Below are 8,856 nucleotides of genomic sequence, written 5' to 3' on the forward strand. Positions count from 1 at the left end.
CGTGCCCCGCCAGGACGCAGCATCCCAGCTTGGGAATTTAAGCCGGCGCGGGCGGGGTCGCAAAGACCCAGCTCCGGGAGGCTCCCGCGGCCGGACTCCGGGGCCATCGATCCGCTCGGTGATCGCTGCCGCCTGCGCCGCAGCAGCCCCGCCCCCAACCACCCCCTCCAGCCTGCCCTGCGGAGGAGCGGGGAGCGCCGAGCGCCTGGATGCTCGCTGGTCCGAGCGAGCGGCGGAGGAGCCGAGCGCCTGACGCTGGGTCCGCGCCCGCGGCCATTTCCCCCTCCCCCCCTTCCCCTTCCTCCTTCCTTCCTCCTACCTCCCCTTCCCTCCCCCCGCCCAGCTCTGCCCGGTCGGGCCCGGCCCGGCTTGGCCTGGCTCGGAGGGGCGACCAGAAGCCTCCCGGCGGACGCCCAGGTACCCGAGGAGCCCCAGGCTCGCTCCGCGGCTGGCCGGGTCGGGAGGGTCACTGTGGACGGAGTCGCCGCCGGCCCCAACGGTCAGTCCGGCCAGTCCCTGCTGGCCGTCCTCTGGCCCGGGGCTGGGATGGAGACGGACTGGGCTGAGGGTGGGGCGGGCGCTGGGCCGGATGAGTCGGCGGGGCACCGAGGGGCGGCCGGACCGCGGGGGCGGGGGCTTGGCTGGAAGTGAAGCATCTGGGACTGGTGGGGGGGTGGATGAAGTGGGCAGGTAATGACTGAGACAGCCCGGGGATGGGGGGAGAGCGCTGGAGCCCAAACGGACGTGGTCCAAGTGCCTCTCCAGGAAGCCTTCCCCGCGCCCTCTTACTCCCAATTAAGTAAAACAGACGAGAGACCACAAATGAAATGTTTAAGCTTGGGTAGTTTTAAGCTGCCTTCAGACTTTGGGGGCACAGGATACATACAGAGCTCTTAGCCGACCATAAGACACTGCGTAACTTTTAGCTGTGATTATTATTGAGAATTAAGGAATTCTGACACTCCCGAAGCTTTCCAGTGTTTCCTGCCCGCAGCGTGTGTTTGTACATAGTTCTTTGAGTGTTGTCTCCCCCATTAGTCCTTTTGTGAGTTCCTTTGGCCCCAGCGCTTAGCCCTGTGGTAGCCTCTTAATAAACGTTTGTTGACTGACTGATTTACTACTGGCTGTGGAGCCTGGGGCAAGTCACTTAACCTTTTGGTGACCCTGGCTGCTGTCTTAAGTTGCTTGGAATAGCGGGAGTTCCCTCACCTGGAGATTCTGAAGCTTTTTAGATTGCAGTGGAAGATTAATAATGAGCATTTATGTAGCGCTTTTAAGTTTTGCAAAGTGCTTTATTGCTGACATCTCATTCTGTAGTCGCTGAGGTAGGTGCTGTTATTATCCCTGTTTTACACATAAGGAAACTGAGGCGAAAAGAAGTTAATTAATTTGCCCAGGGTCAGAATTGAACTGTGATGTTGCTAATTCCAGCCCTATGATTCTACTGTGCTGCATTGCTTGCCGTAGGCTTTGTGGGCCAGCCCCTATTCAACCTCGATCTTTGGTATGAGTGTGTCATCCTTTGACTTGCATTGTAAATAACTCACCTATCATTTTTTTCTGGATTGCATTTCTGTGAACCAGAAACTAAAGGAAAGACAGTAATATTATACAAGCTCTTATTCTAGAGGAGAATTGAAGGGATTGAAGGAGAGATTGAAGGGGACATTGGACCTGGTCACTTCCCACCCCCGTATTTTACAGATGAGGAAGTTAAGGCTCAGAGAGAAGAAGGACCGAGGCAGGGTTTGAACCCAGGCTGCCTGACTCCATAGCCAATGTTCTTTGTACTACATCCCGTTGGCTTCCTAATCTAGCTCATTAAGAGTGAAGTTATAAAAATGTTATAGGGTTAGGGGTTATGTTCTAGGGAATCTGGGGAAATCATAAGTAACCTGGTTCTTGGTCATATTTAAGATAGTATGACAAGTTGGATGTTTATGAATTGGTAAGCCTTACCTAATAGTGCCCCCCCTCCCATTCTACCCCTTGAAGAAGTTTTCAGATACTAGGCTTTTTAATCTATATTTCTTTATCCAAAAAGTAGTGATATGCTACTGATACAAATGACAAGTTTTATGAAAATATATTTAGCCCAGGGAAGATGGCATAGAATTATAAATCTCGTGCTAGAAGGAACCTCAGAGGCTTTCTAGTCTAATACTTTCATTTTAGGAATGAGGAAACTGAGGCCAGGGGAGTGACTTAACAAAATGTGGTTAAGTAGCAGAACTGACTACCTTACATTTCAATCTTACTGGCTTACTTTCTGTTCCTCATCCCCTACATTCCGTCAGGCTCTGCCTTTGTACAGGCTGCCTGCCCATCCTCCCTGGAATACCCTACACCCTGACTGCTCCTTCCCTCCCCTGCCTCTGCCCCTTCTCTACCTCTCAAAATCTCTGCATTTATTTCTTCTGCTTTCAGCTTTAGGGCCCTCTCCAGCCTTAGGCCTTTATCTATCCCTCCCCTCATCCCAGCTGTAAGTGTATCCCCTTTTACGTACTTTGTATATATTTTCTGTTTACCTGTATGTTTGCATGTTATTTTCCTGACTGATCTCCGAGTTGAGGAGCTTGGCACAGTATCTGAGGCATAGTGAGCACTTAATAAGTGCTTGTTGATTGACAGAAGGCAGAGGCTGTTTCTTGTTTATTTGCCATCATGGTTTTTCAGTGAATGAAAGTGAAACATCTCACAATATTCTCTGCACATAAAACTAGGTTTGTGGTGGCTTTAGTATTAAATACTAACAGGCTCTGGTGTAAGAGCTGTTAAAGAAGTTGAGAAAGGGAAGGAGGGAATAGAACAAAGTCTATAGTTGAAGCAAAGTGTTCTTACCTTTGTGGAACTCAGGGCACCCTTTGGCAATGGAAATAAATTCAACAAACATTTGAGTGATGGTACAATGTGTCTGGGTTCAGAGACGAACAATACAGTTTCCCTGTATAAGGCATTTTCAGTCTGCTGGGAGGTTTACATCTTAAAAACTATAGTTGGATAAATTGTTGTATAGCTACAGTCTAAGTGCCCAGATTTAATCATTTTTGCGTAAATCTCTCAAACCATTTGTTTGGTATTTGTAGACAAAACAGTTTATGGAATGTTTTTCACTTTTGATATTTCAACTGAACATTAGGGAGCTATATTGAAATTATAACTAATATCGTAGCAGACACATCTAAAGTAAGGAAAGAGAAATGAGAATGCTGCAGAGATTTTCCCATTTAAATATTGTGTTCCCAGGCCAAATGTTTTGTAAAAGATCGTTTCCCTCATTGGGTTCCCTTAGCATTAAACATTTAAGGTAATGGAACTTGTTCATTTTAACCACTTCCCTTTATACTGGGTTAGGCAGCCCACCAATCAAGCATTGGTATCATCATAGGTATTAAGTACCTACTATGTACTAGGAACTGTGATGGGTGCTAAAGATTTATTTTATTTATTTATTTTTTGCCTTTTGGAGGGCAGTTGGGGTTAAATAACTTGCCCAAGGTTACACAGCTAGTTTTTTTTGTGTGGGTGTTAAGTGTCTGAGGCCTGAACCGAACTGGGGTCCTCCTGACTCCGGGACTGGAGCTTTACTCATTGCACCACCTAGCTGCTAGAGATTTAAATACAAAGAATGAAATAATCCCAACTCTAAATTATTTTACATTCTAACCAAAGACACAAGTATACACAGGTATGTGTATAGGTAGGTATGCAGGTTTGTATGTACAGAATAAACACAAGGTAGTTAAGAAAGGAGGGTACTAGCATTTGGGAGGATCAGGAATAGGCTTCATGTAGAAGGTGGAGCTGGGACTGAATCTTTGAAAGACCAGGGATTCTGTGAGATGGGGGTGGCAGAAATGCATTCCAGGCCTAATGGATGGCTTCTGCTAAGGCATAGAGGTGGGAGATGAAGCATAGGCTCTGAGGAATGGAGAAAAGGCCAATTTGACTAGTATCTTGTATTACTCTTCTCTGTATATGCCTACCTTGGCTAATTCTGCTCTCATCCTTGCCCCAGGAGCTTTGACATATTATATGATAATACTAGTTGGATTTTATGGTGCTTTGGGGAGGTATTGTGGCTGTGAAAAATTGGAACCTGAAGGTGTTGGTTATATTCAGTGTTTCCTAGTTACATAATCTTGGGAAATATTTCCTTCCATGAAAAGAGTGTTCTAATTTAGACAACAAAACCTCCCACAAAACAAACTTAAATCCCTCTACGTGTTAGAGAGAGGTGGTGATGTTCTAATTGATGATGCAGGACATTTAGATCATTTAGTGGAACTCTTGACCATTCTTTGTCAGTCAGATACTAATTATATTAATTTGAGGAGTGACTTGGGAATTGGATGGAATAGCATGGAGACTGACTGATTAACAATTCTGGAAATTTACGTTTTTGAAATTTTTTAACCTGAACCAATCCCCAGACTTTGATTAAAATGGTTTAATCTGTCCCATACTTAAGTCAGATTTGAGGGCTTTAAATGTCACCTGATTAATACCCTCTTCTGACTTGTATGGATCATTTATTCATACAGAAGATCCTTTTGTGGAAGTGAAGTCCTGCATATGAAAGAATTATATACAGGACACTAAGCAAGAATGGGAATTTTGATTTTAAAATGCATGTACATAGAATAGACTAAACTTCATGGTTTGCTAATGACTTGTTTTTCTTTATAACTATAATTATATATAATGATATTATATCATTATATATTGTATACTATTCTATATATATTATGTATATATTAAATTATATATTTTATAATATAAATAATAAAATAAATTTATAAATAAACTTTTATTATATAAAAGTACATATAATATACAATATGTTGTATAATTATATATTTTATATATAACTCCAATTATATATAACTTTTGTAATCAAACCCATGTCAGCCTAAACCAACAATACTTCCAAGTTTTATTACAAATGATTCCTTACAGAGTTTTGCAGTTTACAAAATGCTTTCACTTATATACACATGCTTTCTCCAGCACTTAGTGCCTGACACATAGCTGGAATTTAAATAATGGTTGCTGAATTGAGGTTAAGGGAGTTGTATACAGCTAGTAAGCACAGTGACAATATTCATATCCAGGTCTTCTGAGTCTAAATCAAGTGTGATTTCTAATATATCACATTCCTGCCTGCCTTTGAAGGAAAAGATTCTCTACATCATTCAAAATTACTTAACCACAAGTTTAATTTTTTTGTAAGTATTTACATTTAAAAAAAAAATTTTGAACTTAAACAGCAAATGAAAAAGGGTATCTCGCTGTGTGTGTTTGTTGTACAAAACAGAAAAGAAATTGAGAATTGTGCAGGAAAACAGCAAATCTCTTATTATGTACAACTTGCTTTTCTTTTAAATAGAAATTAAAATTAAAATGTAACTTTCAAAGCCATCCTACATGTCTGTGCGTCTTACTGGCCTTCAGCCTGTTCTTTTCCATATATTTAAAAAAATACTTCAGTGACCTTCTTTCTTTCCTTTTCATTTTGCGTACCTTTTCCCTAGGTCCATTACCCTTCCTATTCCCCACAATTGAAAGCCAAAACCAAAGCCTATCTTTACAGGTGTAGTCAAGCAAAACAAATTCCCACGTTGGCTGTAATAGATAAAGCATGTCTTATCCTGAGTATTGTGTCTGAAAGATTTACCTTGAGTCTATTATCTGTCAGGATATGGTAGCATGCTTCATCTTTAGCTCTGTGGAGTTAGTTATTGCTTTGATTAGAATTCTCAGGTCCTTCAAAGTTTGTCTTTGTAATGTTTTTGTTATTATATAAATTATTTAGCAAGTCATCAGTTCATATGATCTTCCCAGGTTCCTCTGAAACCATTCCTTTTATTATTTCTTACAGCACGATAGTATTCCATTATATTAACATACCATAATTTGTTCAGTTATTACCCGACTGATGGGCACACTTTTTTTTTTTTACTACAAAAAGAACTGATATGTTGATTTATCTATACACACACACACACACGGATCCTTTTCCTATTCCTATGATCTCTTTGTGGTTTAGGATTAGTCATATCTCTGGGTCAAAGGGTATGTGCAGTTTGGTCCTAACTTTTTGGTCATAAATCCACGTCATTTCCCAGAATAGCTTGATCAATTCATAGCTTCAAGAGTGGTGAATTATTGTTCCTGTTTTGGCACTGTCCTACCAACTGTCATTTTAAATTGTGTCTATTGTTTTTGCTAATCTGATGGATGTAAGGTAACATCTCAGTTATTTTCTTTTGAATTGTATTGGACAACTCAGTGGGGGCAGTAGATAGAGTTCTGGGCCTGGAGTCAGGAAGACTTAAGTTCAGATTTGACCTCGGATACTTACTAGCTGTGTGACCCTGGGCAAGTTATTTAATCTCTGCCTCAGTTTCTTCATCTGTAAAAGGGAGATAAAAATAGCACCTGCCTCCTGGCAGGGTTGTGAGGATCAAATGAGAGAATAATTAATTGCAAAGCACTGAACAGTGGTTAGTGCATAGTTTTATATAACTATTATCCATCATTATTATTATCATCAGTATTCTTTGTTTGTATGATGCGTTCAACCTTTCTCTGTGTAACTCGGAAGAAAGTGAAGTTCATGTGACACTTGTTCCTCCCATCCTTTTCTCCATGTTTTTTATTTCATGCACCCTATTATGTGAGATAGATAATAAGTTCCTATCCCTTCTTTTCTCCTCAGTACATTCCCTTGTCCGTCTTATTATCTTCTAAAATCACCAAAACAGAACAGAACCACCTCCAGGCTCTGCCTGACTAAATTTACCTTTCATTATGACAATCAAAGACATTAGAATTATGAAAGGACACATTTTATTTTTCTCTATTAGAATGTAAACAATTTATAATCATGTACTTTGGAGGTGATCAAATGAATTTTCCTTTTGATGTTTCCCTTGATTCACTGTTTGCATTTCAAAATTTACACTTCGTTCTAGCCTTTACTTCAGGAATGATTGGAAGTTGTTTTTTTCCCTTGTAGGATTAATAGTTAGTTATTATCAAATAGGTTATTCTTTGTTGTAAGCCTGTATCTTTTGCGTTTTGGAATATTGAATTCCAAGTTGCCTTCTTTATAATAACAGCTGCTCTGTTTGCTGCGATCCAGACTCTGACTCTTGGGGACTTGAATTTTTTTCTTTTTTTGCTGCTTGTCATTTTTTGTCTTTGATCTGGAAGCTTTGGATTTTCACTACATTGTTCCAGGAGTTTTCATTTTGAAGTTTCAAGTCATAATTTTCAGGGAGTCTGATGATTATTAGATTATTTCTCCTTGATCTTTTCTAGGTCATTTAAAAAACAGTTCTTAAGCACTTAGACTTTGTGTCTGGCAGTGTGCCAAGTACTAGGGATATGAAAACAAGCTAGTTCCTGCTTTCAGAGAACTTACATTCTAATTATGGAACACAGACTTAATGGGGATTTGGAAAGCTGGTGGAGTAGGGGAGAGGCAGAAGGTACCAGTGTAGGGAGGTAGAGCAGAATGGAGAGTGAGTTGAAGAGAATGTGAACAGCATATCTGGGCCTTCTCAGGCAGTGGAGGATCCAGAAAGGGATTCACTGATAAGTGAGTTGGATGGAGTCATCCACTAGGGTCTAAAGAACCTATCCATAGGTGAAGCAGACTGAAGAGAGTGGAGAGTAAGAGAGTGAATTTTAGGCTAGAACTAAGGAGTGACTGAGTTAGCCTCAGGGTGGTGTTATCCCCTAAAGGTGAAGAGTTGTTGTGGGGGTAGAGGGGCAGAAAGCTGGAAGTGAGTCAGAAATGGCAGCATGGTGGATAGAACCCTGGACTCTGCATTCAGGAAGACCCAAGTTTGAAGCCTGCCTTAGGTGCTTAGTAGTTTGTAACCTAGGACAAGTCACTTAATTTCTCTCTACCTCAGTTTTCTCATATGTAAAATGAGGACAATAAACTACCTTCCAGGGTTTTTGGGAGGATTAAATGAGATAATATTTATGAAGTGATTTGCAAAACTTGAAGTACTATATATTAGCTATTTTCTACTACTACTACCACCACCACCACCACAAATACTACCGCTACTACTATATTGTATTCTCTTATTTCAGTCTTTGGATTGTGTTACATTATTTCTTTTTGTCTTGTGGCCAAGTTTTCTGCTTGGCCCCTTATAGCATGATGAGTTCAGTTCTTCTCTTCAAAGCCATTAATTCTCCTTTCCCTGTTGTTTTCTTTCACATTTTATTTTGTATCTTATTTCATATTTTTGAGGTACTCTTATCCTTTTGGCTGGGAAAGTCTTTTCTCTGAAGCTGTCCTTGGACTCGTGGAGTTGCTTTTTTCTTCAGTCCATAGGACTTCTTTATTTTGCTCAGCATTTTCTTCTGATTAGTCATATTTTCAGCCTTAGCTTTTAGATTGGGATTTTTTGCTTAGGTCATATTTTGATTCCTCTTGTACACTTGAATGATGTGGGAAGGCCACATTCTTGATGTGGTATCTAGGACTTCATCTCACATTTTTTCAGGAATTCCTAGATTCTGCACAATTCCAGACCTGGAGTTGGCTCTGTCCCTTTCTGTGAATCTGATCAGCCCCTTCCTCCCTCCCCTGTTGTTGATGGTGCTTGTAGCTTGTAGGCCTCCTGAAAGACTGCAGGTGCTATGCTGTTGCCCTGGCTCTTTCACCTCCTATACTTCCTACTCTTTTATCTTGTGCTGTATTTAAAAAAAATATGTATGTGTGTGTGTGTGCGTGCGCGCGTGTGTATAGGTGTGTATATATGTGCACATATATATATATATACATATATATATATATATATATATATATATATATATATATATATATAT

General features: G+C 40.7%; 1 protein-coding gene across 3 annotated transcripts in view; it reads left to right on the forward strand.

Moving 5' to 3' along the window:
• Positions 1–248: 248 nt before the first annotated feature.
• VAMP4 (vesicle associated membrane protein 4) overlaps positions 249–8,856 on the forward strand; it is a 35,162-nt gene continuing 26,554 nt past the window's right edge. The window contains exon 1 of one of the 3 annotated variants that reach the window (XM_069065587.1): positions 249–499. The gene's annotated coding sequence lies outside the window, so the exon portion shown is untranslated. The remainder of the gene's footprint in view (positions 500–8,856) is intronic. The other 2 variants (XM_069065586.1, XM_069065585.1) reach the window with 2 other exon arrangements.

The sequence above is a fragment of the Petaurus breviceps genome, unplaced genomic scaffold (assembly GCF_028583685.1).
Source record: "Petaurus breviceps papuanus isolate PSGF00001 unplaced genomic scaffold, PetGlider_PUasm1.0 90692, whole genome shotgun sequence".
NCBI lineage: Eukaryota > Metazoa > Chordata > Mammalia > Diprotodontia > Petauridae > Petaurus > Petaurus breviceps.